Here is a 22,821-nt window from a genome sequence, read left to right as displayed (position 1 = left end):
AAAGGAATTTGGAGAATCAAAAGGTAAAGATTGTGGATGAGTCAATCTTAGTTTTCTATAAGGTTTCTCTCTCAAAATTCTCTCTAGAAGCTCTCTACATTTCGTGGGTATAAAAGTATTTATAGTAGGGTACGTGAGGAATGTGAAAAGTTAGTTTTCATCCAAATAGGGCATTCTGGCGACTTGGCCTCACAATTGAAACGAGTAGCAAGTTTGAGTCGCAAGATAACTTCCAGGCTAGACTGTACTTTTTGTTCTGTAGTGCTCCAGCTATCATGATCCTTTAGCTTCTTGCATGCTTCACACGTGTGTCACTTAGGCGACTTGCCAGTCACGAGCCAATCACAAGATCCAGTCGCAAGACTCCTTTGAGTGCACACATCTTGATTTTTCTTCACACTCTCTCACATACTACCCTTACATAATTCCCACCTAAATACAGGGTGTCTAATTGTTAAATTACAAGCAAATTTGGTACGGAATAAAGCCAACACATGATAGAATGAATTCAACCTTACATTCCTTTATATCGTTATCAGGCTATGTCTATCATGGATCATATTATCTGGTTGGGACTCTAGTATGTGCCGTTATGGCCTTTGTTAAATCCTTAAAACTCCTTCAGATTGGATTTAGAAACTATTGTACAACCTTATTTATTTATTTGGCTTAAATGTACAAGCATTTTTATTTGCTCATGGAACAAGTTTCACAAATTGGCAAAAGTACGTTACTAGAACAAAAAATTATTCCTTTCTACAAAATTGCCCCCCCCCCCTCCACTTTCTTCTAATTCGTCTTCTTCTTTATACTGCAATTTATGTCAACTTTATCCATATAGCATGAATTTTTAAAACCTTCTAACTATTTCAGAATTGAATAATTGGTGTAAAAACTATATTTTGTTAAAACTTGTGTAATTGAAACTTGCTAGGCCCTCGGACTAAACTAGTTTTGAATTCTTAGTTGAGTTTTTATTGATGTTTTAGGTTTTCAAAGCTAGAGAGAGGGTACATGAGGAAGACTCTTGTAGTGGATAAGTTAATAACAAAGAAATTTATGTTTCTTTTGGAAAAATAAATGATCCTATAATTCCTTGGTCAATCCTCATATTAGCACTATGTTACAATGTAAATGACATTATTATGGTGCAAATAATATGTAAATGCTGATTAAAAGATCTTGTGAGCATTGGTCCCTTTCCCAGTGACTTGTAATGAAGCATATATATAGGTGCTGTGGACTTTTATACCTGAACAGTTAGGATTTCAGTGATTGAATGTGTTGGGCTTTGTGGAGCCTAGTTTATGTTTGATCCGGTTGACGACCCGACCTGACCCGAATAATGTTGTGTGGTTTTTAATGGGAGATTTTCACAGGATGTAGAAAACCTTGGTTTTATGATTAGGGTTTTGGTTAAGTCGGTTTTGGAGAGAGATAAAATGTCTATTGCCGCAACTTGTATTTTTTTTTCGTGATAATAGTGAAATCCCTACAACTCCGTGGACGTAGGCAAATTGCCGAACCACGTAAATACTATCTTGTGCATGTGATTATTTTTCTTTGGCGTGTATTTTCTCTATTTTTTGTTTCTCACAGGTTTAGGAATTTGTGCAAATTCCCTACAACTGGTATCAGAGCCTAGGGTTAGGTTTGAGAGGGAGCAATGGTAGAGGAAGCAGGAAAGGCGTCTGGAATAGAAAAGTTTGATGGCACAGATTTCGTGTATTGGAAGATACAGATTGAAGATTATCTCTATGGGAGGAAATTGCGACTATGAAGGATGAGGAATGGGCTCTTCTTGACAAACAGGTATTGGGAGTTATCAGGTTAACGCTGTCTAGGTCTGTTGCACACAATGTTGTGAAGGAGAAGACCATTATAGATCTGATGAAGGCTTTGTCTGGTGTGTATGAAAAGCCGTCCGTAAACAACAAGGTGCATCTGATGAAGAAACTGTTCAATTTGAAGATGGCAGAGAACGCATCAGTAGCACAACATTTGAATGAATTTAATATTATCACAAATCAATTGTCATCTGTAGAAATTGATTTTGATGATGAGATCCGTGCACTGATCGTTTTAGCTTCTTTGCCAAACAGTTGGGAGGCAATGAGGATGGCAGTAAGCAATTCCACAGGAAAAGAAAAGCTGAAGTATAACGACGTACGAGATTTAATTCTGGCTGAGGAGGTTCGCAGAAAAGATGCAGGTGAAACCTCAGGATCTGGTTCTACCTTAAACCTTAAGACAAGAGGTAGAGGGAATGATAGAAATTCAAATCGGGGTAGATCAAAATCCAGAAATTCTAACCGGAACAGAAGTAAATCTAGATCAGACCAATAAGTACAATGCTTGAATTGTGGGAAAATAGGTCACTTTAGGAGGCAATGAAGAAATCTTAAGAAGAAGAATGAAGATGACTCTGCTAATGCTGTATTAGAAGAGGTACATGATGCATTACTTCTTGCAGTAAACAGTCCACTTGATGATTGGGTTATGGACTCAGGAGCTTCGTTTCATACCACTCCACACGAAGAAATCATACATAATTATGTTGCAGGTAATTTTGGTAAGGTGTATTTGGCTGATGGTTCAGTCTTGGATGTTGTGGGTATAAGAGACGTCCGAATATTGTTGCCCGATGGGTCTGTTTGGTTACTGGAGAAGGTTCGACATATTCCTGACCTAAGGAGGAATCTGATTTCTATTGGACAAGTTGATGATGAAGGGCATGCAATACTATTTGTTGGTGGTACTTGGAAGGTTACAAAAGGAGCTAGAGTATTGGCTCGTGGAAGGAAAACCGATACTCTCTGTATGACCTCAAGTCCAAGAGACACAGTAGTAGTTGCTGAAGCAAGTATTGATACATGCCTATGGCACCGCAGACTTGGTCACATGAGTGAGAAAGGGATGAAGATACTACTGTCAAAAGGAAAACTACCAGAATTGAAGTCCATTGATTTTGACATGTGTGAAAGCTGCATCTTAGGAAAGCAGAAAAAGGTGAGCTTCTTAAAAACTAGCAGGACACCGAAGGCTGAGAAATTGGAGTTAGTACACACTGATTTGTGGGAGCCTTCTCCGGTTGCATCCCTTGGAGGTTCAAGGTACTACATCACTTTCATTAATAACTCAAGCAGAAAGGTATGGGTTTAATTTCTGAAAAATAAATTTGATGTATTTGAAACTTTTAAGAAGTGGAAGGCTATGGTTGAGACAGAAACATATTTGAAAGTGAAATGTTTGAGGTCAAATAATGGAGGAGAGTACATAGATGGAGGGTTCGGTGAATATTGTGCTGCACAAGGAATTAAGATGGAGAAGACTATTCCTGGGACACCACAGCAGAATGGTGTGGCTGAACGCATGAATAGAACTCTTAATGAGCGTGCTAGGAGTATGAGGGTGCATGCTAGACTACCAAAAACTTTTTGGGCTGATGTTGTTAGCACTGCAGCTTACTTGATAAACTGAGGACCGTCAGTTCCTATGGAGTTCAGACTTCCTGAGAAGGTTTGGAACGGTAAATAGGTAAAGTTTTCCCACTTAAAAGTTTTTGGTTGTGTTTCTTATGTTCATGTTGATTCTGATGCTCGTAGTAAACTTGATGCAAAATCTAAAATATGTTTTTTCATTGGCTATGGTGATGAGAAATTTGGCTATAGGTTTTGGGATGAACAAAACAGGAAAATCATCAGTAGTAGAAATGTGATATTTAATGAACAGGTTATGTATAAGGACAGGTCAACTGTAGTGCTAGATGTTACAAGGATAGATTAAGATAAATCTAAGTTTGTTAACTTAGATGAATTGACTGAAAACACTGTCCAGAAAATGGGTGAAGAAGATAAGGAGAATGTAGATTCACAGATAGATCAGAGTACACCTGTAGCTGAAGTCCGTAGATCTTCCAGGACCATTAGACCTCCACAGCGTTATTCACTCGCTCTAAATTATCTCCTATTGACTGATGGTAGTGAGCTAGAATGCTATGATGAAGCCTTGCAAGATGAGAATTCAAGCAAGTGGGAGTTAGACATGAAGGATGAGATGGATTCCTTGTTAGGGAATCAGACATGGGAACTGACTGAACTGCCAGTAGCAAAGAAGGCTTTGCACAACAAGTGAGTATACAGAATAAAGAATGAGCATGATGATAGCAAACATTACAAGGCTAGATTAGTTGTTAAAGGGTTCCAGCAGAAGCAGGGTATTGATTACACAGAGATATTTTTTCCAGTTGTGAAGATGTCAACAATCAGACTGGTACTGGGAATAGTGGCTGCAAAAAATTTACATCTTGAGCAATTAGATGTAAAGACAGCATTCCTTCATGGTGACTTGGAGGAAGACATTTACATGATTCAGCTAGAATGGTTCATTGTTCAGGGACAAGAGAATCTAGTTTGCAAACTGAGAAAGAGCTTGTATGGCCTAAAACAAGCTCCTAGACAGTGATACAAGAAGTTTGACAGTTTTATGCATAGAATTGGATTTAAGAGATGTAAAACTGATTACTGTTGTTATGTTAAAGTTTTTGACAATTCTTACATCATTTTACTGTTGTATGTGGATGATATGCTCATTGCAGGGTCTAGCATTGCAGAGATTAATAATCTGAAGAAGCAATTGTCAAAATAGTTTGCAATGAAGGATTTGGAAGCTGCAAAACAAATCCTTGGTATGGGAATCATTAGAGACAAGGCTAATGGTACATTGAAACTTTCACAGTCAGAATATGTGAAGAAAGTTCTCAGCAGATTTAACATGAATGAAGCTAAACTAGTGAGCACACCCTTGTGTAGTCATTTCAAACTAAGCAAAGAACAGTCACCGAAGACAGAAGAAGAAAGGGACTATATGAGCAAGGTGCCTTATGCCTCAGCTATTGGCAGCTTGATGTATGCTATGGTGTGTACAAGGCCAGACATTGCACATGTAGTGGGAGTTGTGAGCAGATTCCTGAGTAGGCCAGGAAAGCATCATTGGGAGGCAGTCAAGTGGATTCTAAGATATCTGAGGAGCTCATCAGATACATGTCTTTGCTTCACATGTGCAAGTTTGAAACTGCAGGGTTATGTAGATGCTGATTTTGTTGGTGATATTGATAGTAGAAAGAGCACTACTGGGTTTGTATTTACTCTAGGTAGTACAACTATATCTTGGACCTCAAATTTGCAAAAGATTGTTACTTTGTCCACTACAAAAGCTGAGTATGTTGCAACAACTGAAGGTGGAAAAGAGATAATTTGGCTACATGGATTCTTGGATAAATTGGGTAAGAAGCAAGAGATGGACATTCTACATAGTGACAGTCAGAGTGCAATTTTTCTTGCTAAGAATTCAGCTTTTCATTCAAAGTCGAAGCATATACAGACAAAATACCATTTTATCCGGTACCTTGTTGAAGATAAGCTAGTAATACTTGAGAAGATTTGTGGATCTGAGAACCCGGCAAACATGTTGACTAAGGGTGTTGCTATTGAGAAACTAAAGCTGTGTGTAGCTTCAATTGGCCTTCTAGCTTGAGGACAGGAGGATGAGGTGTAGGGATGAGGGATTATGTTTGGAAGATAGCGGCTGATGTTGGTGATTGAACTAGTCTCTAAGTGGGAGATTTGTTGGGCTTTGTGGAGCCTAGTTTATGTTTGATCTGGTTGACGACTCGACTCGATCCGAATAATGTTGCATGATTTTTAATGGGAGATTTTCACAGGATGTAGAAAACCGTGGTTTTGTGATTAGGGTTTTGGTTAAGTCAGTTTTGGAGAGAGATAAAGTGTCTGTAGCCGCAACTTGTATTTTTTTTCATGATAATAGTGAAATCCCTGCAACTCCGTGGACGTAGCCAAATTGCCGAACCACGTAAATATTGTCTTGTGCGTGTGATTATTTTTCTTTGGCGTGTGTTTTCTCTTTTTTTTGTTTCTCACAAGTTTAGGAATTCGTGCAAATTCCCTACAGAATGATATGTACACTAGTAACTAGATGTCTAAAGAAGTTAAAAGTACATTACGAAATCTAGCCTTATCATTGAAGCAGGTACCACTGCACATTTTGATATATGATATAAATTAAACATGAATCATGATGGATTGGAACAAAATATAGAAGCCAGTGATTTGGTAGAGATTCTCAGTTATACAAGACAATTACTCGTTATCACTTATCAGGACTTAGACAGAGACATGACTAACCCAAAGAAACAATTTCTAATTACCAAAAGAAATAGTATAAATTCAGCATGGTTATTGCATCAGTTCATTGGTTCTTTGTTCCCAACCTAAACCAGTAAACACAGCTTTAAGACTTGCCAGTTGCGAAACAAATTGATGTTCTCCAGGCTTCTAAACGTGGTTTAATCTGTAGCACAAGAGACAGCATGGGAAATAGTATAAATTAATGGGTTTGGTTAATGTATGCCCTTAGGGCATGGGGCATACATTAACCATCCATTTTAGAAAATTTTTATTGAAAGTTGAAAAAGTTGTCGAATCAGTTAATTACTTTTTCATTTTTTCATAAAAAATTTCCTAGAATGATTTATTAACATTCGCTCTTGGGGCATACATTAGTAAAATCCTTATTAATATTCTGAAGCATGTGTTCAGAAAGCTCAGAGAATTTAATCAAGTCATGATTCCCAAACTAGGTTGGGTGGTTGCTTTTGACCCAGACATCCTTTGTTTCAACTTTTAATCAATTCATGATTGCCAAACTAAGCTGGATTGGATGGATCCAGATATTTAAAGCCAAATCATAAGCCTCAAGGTTGGGATTTGGCATTACTTAGAAATGTTATTTAATAATGAGTCAAAGGAGATATTTTGCAGCTGCCAGTAGTTGAAATTCCGAGGCCAGACAAGCTGATTTGGATAGCTGAGAAAAAAAAAAAAAGGTATTGTTTTTTCAATTAAATCAGCTTATTTTTGTCATGAATCTACTGATCTATTTGGCGGGTGGGGGTGGATATTAAAGATTTATAGAAGAATTAATTAAGACTATGCTTTTGAGAATTATGAGTGAATGTATTGCCAATTGAGGACAAAATAAGGAGGTAATGGAGTTTAAAGGAATCTAATAAGTTGTTTACATGGTATGCATAAAGAAACAAGCTTGCAGCTTTTTAAGGAATGTGATTTTGCAAGAACAGCATGGTTTGGCTCCAACTAGGGCTTTCGAATAAATGCAATCACTGTGAGCTCAAGTGCTGATTTGGTGAAATTCATAGTTGCTCCTGCTGAAATACTAAGTGGCTATTTTGCTGAAAGTATGCTAAAGTATACTTGTACTTTGAAAAAGTGAAAAAAAAAATCGAAAAAAAGTAAGGTTTTAAAGAGCTTTACATAAAAACTAAAAGGTAGAGCTTATAAACTTAAGCCAAATGGATACTTTTGTATAATGGCTATTTTGAGAGATTGGGAAGACTCAATTGTGAAAGGATGGGCTAAGAAAATTCCTATTTGTAGACCTAAAGTTGCAGAAGCAAAGGCAGGGAGATGGAGTAAGGAGACAAACAAGTAATTGTGGAATAAGATTTGAAGATATGATTTTGATGCTTTGTAAAATAAGACACAGAATCCTTAGGGCCCATTTGTTACCGTTGTTTAAACAACAGTTTTTAGTGTTTAAACAACATTACATGTATTTTTACACACTTTTTCACCCACACGTATTTTCAAAAAATATAAACAACGTTACTAGAAATCTCTAACCAAACGATTCCTAGTTATTTGGTTTTTCAATACTCTAATTTGCTTCAATAGAAAACATTGATAGTGTTGGAGATATATCTCAATGTTGGAGATATATCCGCCCAAGCATGACTGGGCTTGGGACTTGATTACTTGGGCTGAAATATCTCTAACAAATAGTTGTAAATTTAATTAGGTGAATAATTGGGAGATAATGCTATGGTTCAGTTTATTAGTAGGTGGGAAACTTCCTCCACTTCTGAAAAATGGTATGTCTCAAACACCCTAACCCATCTTCCTGTATCTGAATATAAAAAATATAAATAAATAAATAAAACAGACAGATTTCTGGGATTACACACCCTAAAATGTCATGTAGCTCAAAGTTCATCCCATGTGCACTAATAAGTTAGTCCCATGTGCCACGCTTCTCGATGCCCAAGTCTTTCTTGGAGAAACAACAGTGCCCATTTCTTTCGACTTCAAGAGGTTTTCAGGCTTTAACTAAACTATTTTGTCCTCATCTGTTGATAGTTGTACATTAGTAGGTGGGAAACTTTACTTGAAAAATGGTATCTATCAATCACCCAAACCCATCTTCCTGTATCTGAATATAAAAAATATAAAAAAACAGACAGATTTCTGGGATTACACGCCCTAAAATGTCATGTAGCTCAAAGTTCATCCCATGTGTGCTAATAAGTTTAGTCCCATGTGCCACGCTTCTTGATGCCAAAGCCTTTATTGGAGAAACAATAGTGCCCATTTCTTTATTATAAAAAGCCAATTACATAATTTTCAGTAATTTTTTTACCACTTGCATACCTACTTTGTTTATAAAATGTGATGATGTATATGGTTGCACTTCTCTTTGTCTCTCTTTGATTCCAATGGCCACTCTTTTGAGCAAGCAATTGCATAATATAAAACTGAAGCCAGCTTTGACATTGATTCATATATTAAAACAAAATTTGGCGGTAGTAGTTAGTACAAATAACCAAAACTTTGTGGGTCCTCTGTTTTTTCTTTACTAGAATATTATCTTCATCTCCATTTATATAATTTATTAGTCTTCGTTTTTTTCCTGGAAGATGCTTGTACATTAAAAAATGAGTCGTAGACTTGACTCAAAATAGAGGATGTGAATGCCCATTCCTTTGACCAAACAATCATACATGGTAGGAACTCATTCTTCATGCTCACATAAATATCATTTATTTCTTATCCCTTTCAAATGTGGAGACTAAAACCCATTAGCACTTGTAATTGTATATTTAAAATAAAATGACACGTCTAGTTAAAAAAGTACTGAAAGTAAACCAAATTCCACCAAAAAAAGGAGGAAAAATAATTAAAATTGAGTTTTTCAAATTGCCTCATCTCCAATTTACTGAGAAAGGAAAACTAAGGGTTTGTTTGAGATTCGCTTATTTTGTTGAAACTGAAAACCTTTTATTAAGAGTACTGTAAATAAAGGTAAAAATTAGCTGAAATAGTACAGTGGAACCCATGAATAGTACCAAAAAGTGTAGTAAGACTCATGAATAGTAGAAAAAATAAACTGACTTTTTAATTTGGAGCCAAACGCACACTAAATATGATTAAAATTTTCCATTACACCTTAAAGATTCTTCATGTGCAAGTGCAACTCTGTGAGAGACTGAGATGGCAATGAAATGTTTGCAAGCCATTCAAATATGAAAGGACTTATTCACATATATAGGGATGATTATTCCAATAAATTCTCAAAAAAGGAAGGGAATTAGATTAAGAAATGTAATTCACTAATTAGAGTGATTTATACATCATTATTATAATATATATTTTTAAAACTAATTTAAATTTTATTTTAAATTTAAACAATCTATTAGAATCTTGGCACAATATATTTTGAGTAATGCTACAACCACAAACTATTTTACAATATTTTTATAAAATGTTAATTTGGTCAATTTCTTATTGGTTTTTAGTTAGACCTACCATTAATATCACTTTTTCATTTACCAATAATCACTCATCACATCAATAATTTTTAAAATTTTTTGTAAAATAGTTTATATCTCTATCTTTATTCATATATTTTCTTTAAATGGTGAATATTTAGTTTCACACTGATAAGGACATAATAAATGCCTAATGCTAGAATATATATTTTTATATATAATCACAATCATAATAAATAATTAGTAATAGCTATCACAATTATCTAAAATCCTAATGTTTTTAGATGTTGATGGAGAAATTGAGTTCCAAGTCCTTAAGCATTACCAAAAGCTTCATAGGAATAGAATCTACTTTGGCCACATTGATCCCTTTGTTTTTACTCCAAATTATTTATGTTCAATTTGATTGTAAAGCTTGAATATTCCAAACCTCGCAACTATTTCAGACTTGAACAATGGGTGCAACTAAAGAGATGATAATTGAGAGAGATTCGTGTAGCAGATAACATAATAGAGAGAGTTTTTTTTTTTTTTTTTGGGGGGTGGGGGGGAGGGGAGAGATCTTATAATTCCTTGGTCTAATTATATCAGCATAAAAACACCATGTACATGATATTATTGTGGGGCAATGTAAATGATGATTAAAAGATCTTGTAAGCATTGGTCCCTTTTGCAGGATGTATTATAGATATAGAGGCTGCGACAGAGGCGATTGAATGATATATACACTAGACAAAGTCTAAAATGATTGCGAATTGCAGATCAAGTACATTACAAAATATAGCCGTATCATTTAAACAGGTACCAAAGGGCCTTTCAAAATGTAAAATCCACTAATTTAGCAGAGATTTTATACAAGACAGTCACTCGTTATCACTAATAAGAACTCAAGACAAAAACTTTGAATAGCCCAAACAAACAGTTACTCTAATTACCACAGGAAATATAGACCTAAAAGGAGACCAACGCAACCAAGAGAATATCTCTCTCACTCTCCTCCTCTCTCTGTGATTACATTAATTAAAAAAAGTAGCTAAATGAATTAATTTGGGGGGTTATGATGAGTGATTTTTAGGAAATATCAGCTTTCTACAAAACCAGGGTTATTATTATTATGTAAAATCTTTAGCCATTAGTGTTTGTCATCTTATTAAATTAAGTAGATATTTTTAGTCGTTTTGTTCTTTCTAGTAGTATTTACTTAGTCATCTACTTAATCAAACATTTCGAACCCAATTTCTAGCAATATATGGTATTTTACTCTAAACGTAATCCACATATGATTCCACCGGTCTTTGCATTTTGTATAAAGAATGGACAGCCATTGACTGATAAAATGACACTTTCCTTGCAAGATTATTGTTATTATTTTCAAAATAATATAAAATTGACAATACTCAGCTAATATGACTCTGTTTTGTATTCTAGATAATAAAGTACCTTTTATTTTATTTAATGTATTTGAATTGTTTTCAGTAATTGTTTTGCTACTTGCATACCTACTCTGTTTATAAAATGAGGATATAAAAAATGTGATCATGTGAATGCTTGCACTTCTCTTTGATTCCAATGGCCATTCTTTTGAACAAACAATTTCATAATATAAACTAAAGCCAGCTTTGAAATTAATCAATGTATAAAAACAAAAGTTGGTCCTCTTTTTTCTCTTTAATCGAATATTATCTTCATCTCAGTTTATATAATTTAGTCTTCGTTATTTTCCTAGAAGATGCCTATATATTAAAAAAAATGAGTAGCAGACTTGACTCAAAACAGAGGATGTGAATGCCCATTCCTTTGGCCAAACAATCATACATGGTAGGAAATGACTTTTCATGCTTACATAAATATCATTTTATTTCTTCTCCTTTTCACTCCCTTCTTGAATGATCAACTCATTTTCTTCTTCCCTAATTTGTTTTTCTTTTATTTTGTTGGTGAGATAACACTTTAGGTAGCCTCGAATTAAGTAGTTAATATAACATATGGAGAAACTACTTAACATAAATGTTTAAGCTAATAGATTAGCTCTAATTGAGTGTATTTTGTTTTCTATATTAGTTGTGGTTCTTGATTTACCTCTGTATTTCCAATGGCCTTATATCATGAACTTTTTATTTTCTCCAACACAGCCCCTGATGAGTTTAACACCAAAAAAAAGGAAAAATAATTAACACAGAGTTTTTCAAATTGCCCCACCCCCAGTTTACGGAGAAAGAAAAACTAAATATATGATTAAAATTATCCATTACACCTTAAAGATTCTTCATGTGCAACACTGTGAGATGTGCAATGAAATGTTTGCAAGCCATTCAAATTTGAAAGGACTTATTCACGTATATAGGGATGATTATTCCAATAAATTCTGAAAAAAAGGAAGCGAATTAGATTAAGAAATGGAATTAATTCACTAATTAGAGCGATTTACACATCATTATTATAATATATATATATATATATTTAAATTAATTTAAATTTTATTCTAGATTTAAACACTATTAGAATCTTGACACAATATATATATATATATATATATATATATATATATATATATATATATATATATATATTTTTAATGGTGAATATTTAGTTTCACATGGATAAGGACATAACAAATGCCTGATGCTAGAATATATCTTTTTATATATAATCACAATTATAATAAATGCTTAATAATAGCTATCACAATTATCAATTTCATATTTAGCCAAAATAATAATAATAATTGTAAGGACCTAAAATCTCAAAAACCCGCTAAGTATCCCACTGCTGGTTCCTTGACCAAAGGTCCGAATACAATATATTTGGTAGAGAGGGTCCAACAACCAAAAGTCCTTCTTCCATATCTTCCAGCTCCTATTTATATCATTCGTTCCTATTATCTTAGCCTTACACCTTGCCATCTATCAAGCTTTTCCCCCCGACACCTGTCTGTCGGTAACAGAACAAACCTCTAACTTTGCGTTACACACTGTTCAGGTCATATCTACATTAATGCAACGGACAAAGTTTGTATTTTCTAATTAATGCGGCCAGAAAGGTTGGTGCCAGACATTTAATGCAATCTTCTAGGTTATCCTGCCACATTCAGATATTTGCAATATGTCCCTTATGTCACCAATACCCATGCCACCTCATCTTCGGGTTTTATCAGGTAAATTTCCTTATTCCTTTATTTCCTCTTGCTTGCTACGTGTCGGCCTTCCCTTCCTCGGGTCCTCGGGTTCCTAGGTCCTCGGCACCTCACAACAGCCCCTTTAACACTTGAGTTATTAATTATAAATTAATAACCAAGTTTTAACTTCGCATACACGTTTCTTACCTGTCCCTTTGTTTTCACACGTACAAACATCTTTTCACTGCCCCATGACCCGCGTCTGGCGCCTCGTATCCCACGATGGAGCATTTATGGAGTCTGGCGTTTTTTTTCCCGCGCACGTTCTACGGCTGGATGGGTAATGTACGGCTCAGATTTCGCTCTCAGTTATGAGCGGGAAAGTTACCGCCCTTATTTTTACCTCATTACTTCTACTTTCTCACCCCTATAAAAGCGAACCCTCAAGCTAGATGAAGTTCATTTTGGCATTTTGAAGTATTAAAAGAAGAGTGAGCTCCCGAGGACCAATTTTTAAGCGATCTTCAGAGGTGTGTTTATTTTCCTTTTGCTTCTTTCTACTTGCTTGCTTTTCTCCTTTTGTCACGGGGATTAATGGGTAGGTACGCTAAGCTAGTTAACACAGACGAGGCAAAGGCTGCCTTTAAAAACCGATATAGGATCCCCAATGACGTAGACATCATGTATTGTGAGGAAGAAGAGATTCCACTCATATCTCGCCCACCTAAATCCGTTTTGATTCCCATGATTGCGTTTATCGAGGGGGGCATGGAAATTCCTATGGGTAGAGTAACCAGGGATTTTTTAATAAACTATAGGCTTACCCCCTCACAGTGTTCCCCAAATGTCCTTAGAATTTTAGGATGCGTAGACGCCCTTAACCGAAGGATGGGGACCAATTTGACATGGCAAGATGTAAATTGGGTGTACAACTGCCAAAAAGGGGATAGGACTAAATATTATATGAAATGTAGATTCCCCTCCGTTAGGCTGATCTCTTGCTTACCCGATTCAAGTAAAGGGATGGATGAAGATTACCTTGTCATCTCGGGCAATTGGCATGACGGCTTACACTGCCCTACCCGAGAAGGGATGCCAGGTAGGGTTCCCGAGGACTGACCTAGTACTTAGGAATGACCAAATTCTTTTTATGTGTTTTGTGTTGCTTAACTTATTCATTCTAACAATTTCATTCCTTATTGCAGACGATTTCCATACCGCTCCGAACTTATCTGCTGTGAACTGTGCTGACCTAAACAGGATTCTTCGGTCAGAAATATTTGTACATCGGGACGGACAACTCCGAGCAGCCCACATCATCCTCGGGTACACACCATCCACCAAACGTTTCCAAAGCCCGAAGAACGTAATCCGAGCAAGGGATCTACGATTAGCTCAGATTGACGTTGCGGCCCCTGGATTCCTACTGCCTGCTCCTCCGCCTGCAGGAACCCAAGACGCACAGCTTCCTGCCTCACTTGCCGCCTAACTTATTTATCCCTCAGAGCAATCTGCCAACCCTGTCGCCGAGGAAAGAGCTGCCACTCCCGAGCCAACTCAACTTAAGGTGACAGAGAAGGATTTTGAAGTGTTCTACTGTCCAGACGCTCCTTCTAGTTCCAACCCCTCAACCAGCATAATGGGTTTTCAAGAAAAAGAGCCCGACCTGTTGGCCTTACTGCAGGCACACGCAGGCGATTCTACCCCGGCGGTCACGGTCCCTCCACGTCCAACTACCCCGGCTGTGACTCGTGCACCTTCCTCGGAGGTTGTAGACAAAAAACGAAAAAGAGGCCCAAGTAACAAAAACGTAATAGAAATCGAAGAAGGGGAGAGTCTCGACCCTTCTTCTAAAGATACCAGGGTTGGAAAAGCCCTTTCCAAAAAATCTGCTCCCACTGGTTCGTCGAAGGACCCCAGTAGTGAGTCTACCAGGAAAGCGTCGGCCTGGCGACCCAACTTCACCCTCAGCTCGGGTAACCCTGTTTTGGATGACGCCAACCTGAGGGACCCGAAGAAGGGAAGCTCGAGCCTAGTGGCCGAGTGTTTAGAGAAGGCTCTATGCCTTCCCGAAGACATGGCTGAGTTGCGGTCCTTCCGCAAGAGGGAAGTTTTCCTGTCCTTGAAACAAGACTTAGCCAAGGTGTTTCCTAAGTCTTTGCACATTCCATTTGTGAGTTTGACTTTTTGTTATGACTAACTCTATTAATTCGAATGTATCATAGGTGGTCCAGGCTTCTTTTATGGCTGAAGAATGGGTAGACCATTCACTGGACCTTGCACGAAAAGCTGAGCACAATGCCGAGGTGGCAGTGAAGGCACAAAAAGAAGCCGAGTTAAATTTAAAAGAGACCCTCACTCGCCTGTCCGAGGTAGAAAAAGCTCATAAGAATGCTGAGTCTGCCCTGCAAAGTTATGAGTCGCAAGCAAATCTTGCTCTTGAGGCCCAAAAACAGGCTTAAAGCAGGCTCGCCCTCACTGTTGTCGAGCTTAAACAAGTGCAAGGATTACTAGCCACTAAGGAGCAGGAGCAGGCCGTTGCTGAGCAGGTGGCGTACGATGCTGGGATGAAGAAGGCTTCTGACAGCTTAACTGCCCAACTTAAAGGAGTTGCTAGAGCGTTCTGCTCAGAGGTATGGGGTCGTGCTTTGGACGCTGCCGGGGTAGCTGCTGACGCTGAACTCCGAACCCCTGACAACATCTACTATCCTCCGGCATTGCGCCTAGCCCCTGCTCCCCCTATGCCAACAAGTGATCCAGCAGCGCCCATCCCTGCTCCTGACCCCTCTGATGCACCAACAACAAAAAACCCCTCTCCCACAGCCCAGCCCGTGGAAGAAGTAATTGAGGGTGATTTGACTGAAGAGCCAACAAAAAAGAAGAAAAAAGATAAAGAACCAGAGAAAAGAAAAGACAAGCAGCCTGTTGCTTAGTCATTTTATTGTTATTGTCTTCTTCTTCTTTTTTTTTTTTTACGGGTGTAAAGGGCTATATGATTGCTCCATTTTTGTAATGAATATTTTCTAAGAAACTAATATTAGCCTTTCTCTTTTTGTTTTTTATGCAACTCTTATTACCATGTGTTGCCGTTCAACTGTCACTTTGTACGCATTCAGATAGAAGCCTTCACGAATTAAAAATCATAATACCACTTCAAAGTTGTTCATGATTATACTTGTGATTTTAAGAAAACACAAAAGGCTTAACCTGGGCACAATAACTTCACTACTTAACCTTTTATGACGTTTGAGAGACAAGGCATGAAACAAGATTAACTTTACAAACCTAAGGTTTGTTTATACTAATGCTTAGCTGTTTGAGATACATTAGCCTTTATCTTGTCAGATTTATGATTCTTGAGTCATGGTCCGAGGAACCAAATAAGAACCAAAATCAGTTTAACACTTATATTTTTACAAGTGGTTAACTTCTCTTAGACTTGTGGCCCGAGGAGCCGAACAAGAATTAAGGTCAGTTTAACACTTGTGTTTTTGCAAGTGATTATTTTCTCTTAGACTTGTGGCCCGAGGAGCCGAACAAGAGCTAAGGTCAGGTTAACACTTGTGTTTTTTGCAAGTGATTATTTTCTCTTAGACTTGTGGCCCGAGGAGCCGAACAAGAGCTAAGGTTAGCTTAACACTTGTGTTTTTGCAAGTGATTATTTTCTCTTAGACTTGTGGCCCGAGGAGCCGAACAAAAGCTAAGGTCAGTTTAACACTTGTGTTTTTGCAAGTGATTATTTTCTCTTAGACTTGTGGCCCGAGGAGCCGAACAAGAGCTAAGGTCAGTTTAACACTTGTGTTTTTGCAAGTGATTATTTTCTCTTAGACTTGTGGCCCGAGGAGCCGAACAAGAGCTAAGATCGGTTTAACACTTGTATGTTGATTAATGCAAGATTGATACGAATGGAAACCAAGCAACCACATCTTTTGTACAAAAGGAAGTTCTTTTCTTAATAATAATAACGTCGTAAGTTATTTACATTCCAAGGGCGAGGAACCACCCTCCCATCCAGATCTTCTAAACGATAAGCCCCTATACCTGCTAATGAGGTAATTTTATACGGCCCCTCCCAATTAGGTCCCAACTTTCCCCAAGAGGGATTTCTTGCTACTCCAACTACTTTTCTCAGTACCAAATCACCTGGTACCAAGGGCCTGGACCTAACTCCCTTGTCGTATGTCTGTTTGAGCTTCTGCTGATAGCTGCCCATCTTCACACTGGCTATTTCTCTTCTCTCCTCAATAGTATTCAAACAATCATACATCCTATCATGATTGCTCGCTTCGTCATACTGGTCGGACTTCAGGGTGGGAAAACCCGATTCTAACGGTATTATAGCTTCCATTCCATACGTCATTGAAAAGGGAGTCTCGCCTGTCGATCTTCGGGGTGTAGTGCGATAAGCCCATAATACATGAGGCAATTCCTCTACCCAGCATCCTTTAGCGTCATCCAATCGTTTCTTCAACCCCGCCAAGATAACTTTGTTCGTTGCTTCCGCTTGACCATTTCCTTGGGGATAAGCCGGTGTTGAATATCCATTTCTTATTCCCATTCCTGCACAATACCGTCGGTAAGCTTTGCTATCAAATTGAAGCCCATTATCAGAAATCAAGGTGTGAGGGACTCCGAAGCGAGTTATGATATTTTTCCAGATGAATTTCCTCGCATCCACATCCCTAATGTTGGCTAATGGCTCGGCTTCCACCCATTTCGTGAAGTAATCCGTGCCGACAATGAGCCATCTCCTATTACCTACTGCCCGAGGAAAAGGTCCGACGATATCTAAACCCCACTTAGCGAAGGGCCATGGGCTGGACAACGGATTTAAGTTACCTCCTGGTTGATGTATGTTTGGCGCAAATCTTTGACATTGATCACATTTCTTGGCATACTCTTGAGAGGTTCTTTGCATGCTCGGCCACCAATACCCTTGGGTCATGGCTCTATGAGCTAATGATCTTCCTCCAGTATGGCTCCCACACACACCTTCATGCAATTCTTCCAGTAAAGGTTCCACAGCTTCAGGATGTACGCAAAGCAGATACGGCCCTACATAGGAACGCCTGTAGAGCTTCTACTCCCCTGACAGCCAGTAACGGGGAGCACTTCTTCGTACCTTCTCGGCCATTGTTCCATCTACAGGCAATACACCTTACTGCAAGAAAGCTATGATTGGGTCCATCCAGCTTGGGCCCATATGAATATTGTGAACCCGTACCGCCGAGCTGCTTGTCAAGCTAGAGGTCAATAAATCCTCTACCATGACCATACGTGGCAATTTTGAGCCTAGTGACGTGGCTAACATGGCTAATGAATCAGCATGAGCGTTCTGTCCCCTTGGGACTTGTTGTACTTGGAAGCTCTCAAACAAACTTAACACCCCTTTGACTCTTTTGAGATAGCCTTTCATTCGCTCATCTTTTGCCTCAAATGCTCCGTTAACTTGCCCTACCACTAGCCTGGAATCACAATATAATTTTACTATTCTTCCTCCCAAGTGTCTAGCCATTTGGGCGCCTACCAAGAGAGCTTCATATTCAGCCTCATTATTTGTGGCTGAGAATCCCAGTCTCAATGATTTTTCAATGACTAACTTTTCGGGAGAAATTAACACGACCCCAACCCCGGCTCCCTTTCGATTTGACGCCCCATCTGTATAGACTTCCCAAGGAGTGACGTGTTCCAGTGCAATGGTCGTCACTGTCACCATGGTATCCTCTTGGTTAATCTGACCTTCTGTGAACTTGGCCACGAAATCGGCAAGGATTTGCCCTTTAATCGCAGTCCGAGGCATATATTTGACATCATAAGCTCCAAGCTTGGTTCCCCATTTAGCTACACGCCCCATGTAGTCCAACTTCCTCATGATAGCCTGCAAGGGCAACTGGGTGAGTATTATTACGGTGTGAGCTTGAAAATAATGGGGCAATTTCCTTGTTGCATGCACCACGGCTAGAAGCGCTTTTTCTAAAAGTAGGTATCGCTGTTCTACTTCCTGTAAGGACTTGCTGACGTAGTATATTGGTTTTTGGATCCCACCATCATTTCGTATCAAGACAAGACTTACAGCGTGATCTGTGACGGCTAGATAAGCATATAACACCTCTTCCTTTTCTAGTCTCGACAATATTGGTGGTTTAGCCAAGTATTGCTTTAAATCCTCAAAAGCCAAATTACATTCATTAGTCCACCGGAAATCTTTCCACTTATGTAAAAGACGATAAAAGGGGCGGCACCTATCTGCGGACCGGGATATGAACCTATTCAAGGCTGCAACCATGCCGGCTAGCTTCTGTACTTCTTTTTGATTCCGAGGAGGATGCAAACCCAAGATGGCCTTGATTTGGTCGGGATTAACTTCAATCCCCCGATGAGTTATCATGTACCCCAGAAACTTTCCCGAGCCCACTCCAAAAGAACACTTCGATGCATTCAAGCGTAACTTATGCTTTCTTAACACTGAGAAGGTCTCATGCAAATCCTTCAAATGGTCTTCCGTCCTTTTACTTTTAATTACCATGTCATCGATATAAGCTTCCATATTACGCCCCAGCTGCGCATCGAACATTCTGGTCACCATTCGTTGGTAAGTGGATCCTGCATTCTTTAGACCAAAGGGCATCACTCGGTAGTGGTAGTTGCCATTAGGGGCGCAAAAAGCCGTCTTCTCCTGATCATTCAATGACAAAGGGATCTGATGATACCCTTGGAATGCATCCAAGAAACTCATTCGGGGGTGCCCCACAGTTGCATCCACCAGTTGATCGATTCTGGGTATAGGGAAGGGGTCCTTGGGACATGCCTTATTCAAATCTGTAAAATCGATACAGACTCTCCATTTACCATTTTTCTTTTTTACCACTACAGTATTGGCCAGCCATTCAGGATAAAAAATCTTCTTGATCGCCCCAACTTGCTTTAGCTTACTAATCTCCTCTTTAACTGCCTCCGCATGTTCCTGAGATGTACGCCGAGGAGGCTGCTTTCGGGGCGTAGCATGGGGCTTAACATTCAAATGGTGGCAAATAACTTCTGGATTAATTCCAGGTACGTCATAGGTCGTCCATGCAAAAACATCAATGTTATCCTGTAAAAATTGAACCAGCTCCTCCCTTTCCGGTTTTAACAACTTAGATCCTACTTGAAAATATTTTTCTTCATCTTCCCCTATAAACACCTTGTCTATCTGCTTGGCAGTGCCTCCATCCTCAGCTTCACCGACTTCCCGAGCAATCTCCTTTGATTGCTATGAGGTCTCAAAAACCTCCCGCCCCACTGAACCTTGACCTGTTCGAATAGTGGCAGACGTCAGACACTGCCGAGCTACCATTTGGTTGCCACGTAATACTCCCACACTTCCTCGTATAGGGTATTTCACCATTACGTGTAAAGTAGATGAAACAGCCTCCATCGCATGAAGCCAAGGCCTAGCCAAAATGGCCGTGTACGGGGAGTATGCCATAACAACTATGAAGTTCACCTGCACTTCGGAACCCTCCACCTGCACAGGTAACTTAATCATTCCTCGGGGGATTACCTGCTTCCCATCAAAATCGACCAATGGATGATCATATTTTTCCAAATCTTCATCTTTCAACTTCAAACCAATAAACAGATCAGGATACATGATTTCTGCACCACTTCCATCATCCACCAAGACTCGCCTTACATCATATCCCCCAATACGAACCGTTACCACCAAAGCGTCATCGTGGGGTTGATATGTGCCCTCTTTGTCCTTATCGGAAAACCCCAATACCGGCGTTGCCGAGAACTTCATTCTTTTATCGGCTTGATTACTTTCCTCCATTACCTCATTCCCCCAGCTATTTTGAACAGTCATGACCCGAGAAAGTGTCCCAAATTCTCCTCTCGGCTGCGCCAAGATGACGTTAATAGTGCCTAGCGATGGCTGAGGGGCCTGACCCTAGTACTTCCGAGTGCCTTGCTGTCCCCCTTTCCCGGCCGGTTTAACCAATAAATGATTAATCTTTCCGGCCTTAATCAGTTGATTCAGATGATCGCGCAATGTCCGGCAATCCTCCGTGGTGTGTCCCTTATCCTGATAGTAATGGCAGTGGAGATTTTGATTCCTCATGGATGCATCTCCACTCATTTTGTTGGGTGGCCTAAAATATGGTTCATGCTGAATTTTCTCCAGTATGTGATGCACGGGCTCCTTAAATAATGAATTAATTAGAGGAGTCTCGGCGGTCCTTGGGTGGCTTGGAAAGTCTTGTTTAGGCCGAATACCTTGAAACCCCCCTACCCGAAGATCCTTCCTCTCCAGATACCCTTTCATTTTTCCTTTGCTTTGCATCTGATCTTTTTCTACCCGTTTATACTTATCTATCCGGTCCATGAGCTGACGCATATCTATCGCGGCTTTCATTGTCAAGGACTTCCTTAACCCATGCTCCGTGGGAAGGCCCACCTTGAAAGTTCTCTCGGCTACATTCTCCACATCCCCATCAATTTCATTATACATTTCCCAATATCGGTCAGAATAGGTTTTGAGTGTTTCACCTTCCCTCATAGACATAGACAGTAGAGCATTCAAGGGTTTTGAAATCCTAGTACAAGTTATAAACCTTGCTCCAAATGCCCTAGTCAATTCCTCAAAAGACCTCAAAGAACCTTCTGCCAAAGCATCAAACCACCTCATGGCCACAGGCCCCAAACTGGAGGGAAAAACTCTGTACATCAGTGCCTCATTATTCGAATAAACGGCCATCTTCTGACTAAAATGACTAATATGCTCTAATGGGTCAATCCTCCCGTTATACATAGTAAAGATGGGTTGAGAAAACCTACGAGGTAGCTTTGCCCTATTTATCTTGGTCACAAAAGGGGATTTGGCGATTTGCCTCAGGGCTTTACCCATTGCATCACTCCCGTCATCGTGATATATCCCATCAGCATCAGGCATCCTTATCTCCTTCTGCTGCTTTGCCCTAACGCCCGAAGATACACTAACACGGGTCACACTTCGAGTAGGCACAAATACTGGGGGATCATTTCCTCCAAGGTTTGCTTCCGAACTGTCACTGGAAGAGCTAGCATGACCCTTACGTCTCCGCTTCCTACTATCCACGCGCTTGCGTAAGTAAGCTATCTCAGATTGCATCTGTTGCAATACATCATCACGAGACATATGCCCCTCAGTTGGTGATCGTTACTCAGCCCCCTGACAGCCATCATGTGCTTCCACCACCCCTGAGGTATGTCCCTTCCCTTTGTCACGCTGGAGACTTACAGCTACGTCCCTGCTTCGTGAACTTACTGATTCCTCCCCTTCTAGGTACGCCTCAGCCATATATTTCTATATCACGTTGTTGTTCCCACAGACGGCGCCAATTGTAAGGACCTAAAATCTCAAAAACCCGCTAAGTATCCCACTGCTGGTTCCTTGACCAAAGGTCCGAATACAATATATTTGGTAGAGAGGGTCCAACAACCAAAAGTCCTTCTTCCATATCTTCTAGCTCCTATTTATATCATTCGTTCCTATTATCTCAGCCTTACACCTTGCCATCTATCAAGCTTTTCCCCCCGACACCTGTCTGTCGGTAACAGAACAAAGCTCTAACTCTGCGTTACACACTGTTCAGGTCACATCTACATTAATGCAACGAACAAAGTTTGTATTTTCTAATTAATGCGGCCAGAAAGGTTGGTACCAGACATTTAATGCAATCTTCTAGGTTATCCTGCCACATTCAGATATTTGCAATATGTCCCTTATGTCACCAGTACCCATGCCACCTCATCTTCGGGTTTTATCAGGTAAATTTCCTTATTCCTTTATTTCCTCTTGCTTGCTACGTGTCGGCCTTCCCTTCCTCGGGTCCTCGAGTTCCTGGGTCCTCGGCACCTCACAATAATCATATTATATTAAACTTTCTAAACAATATCTGTCACAATTATCAAATCCTAATGTTCTTAGATCTTTGACTTTATTTTCCAACCCGGTTTACTAAAAACTGATGAACTGATGAATATATATATATATATATATATATATATATATATATATATATATATGTTTTAAATTTGG

General features: G+C 39.2%; 1 pseudogene; it reads right to left on the bottom strand.

Moving 5' to 3' along the window:
• Positions 1-17,916: 17,916 nt before the first annotated feature.
• Positions 17,917-21,648, bottom strand: LOC142619420 (uncharacterized; annotated as a pseudogene).
• Positions 21,649-22,821: the final 1,173 nt, after the last annotated feature.

This window comes from Castanea sativa, chromosome 12 (genome assembly GCF_040712315.1).
Source record: "Castanea sativa cultivar Marrone di Chiusa Pesio chromosome 12, ASM4071231v1".
NCBI classification, from domain to species: Eukaryota; Viridiplantae; Streptophyta; class Magnoliopsida; order Fagales; family Fagaceae; genus Castanea; species Castanea sativa.
The sequence above is the reverse complement of the archived record's forward strand: the minus strand, read 5'-3'. Positions and strand labels throughout refer to the sequence as shown.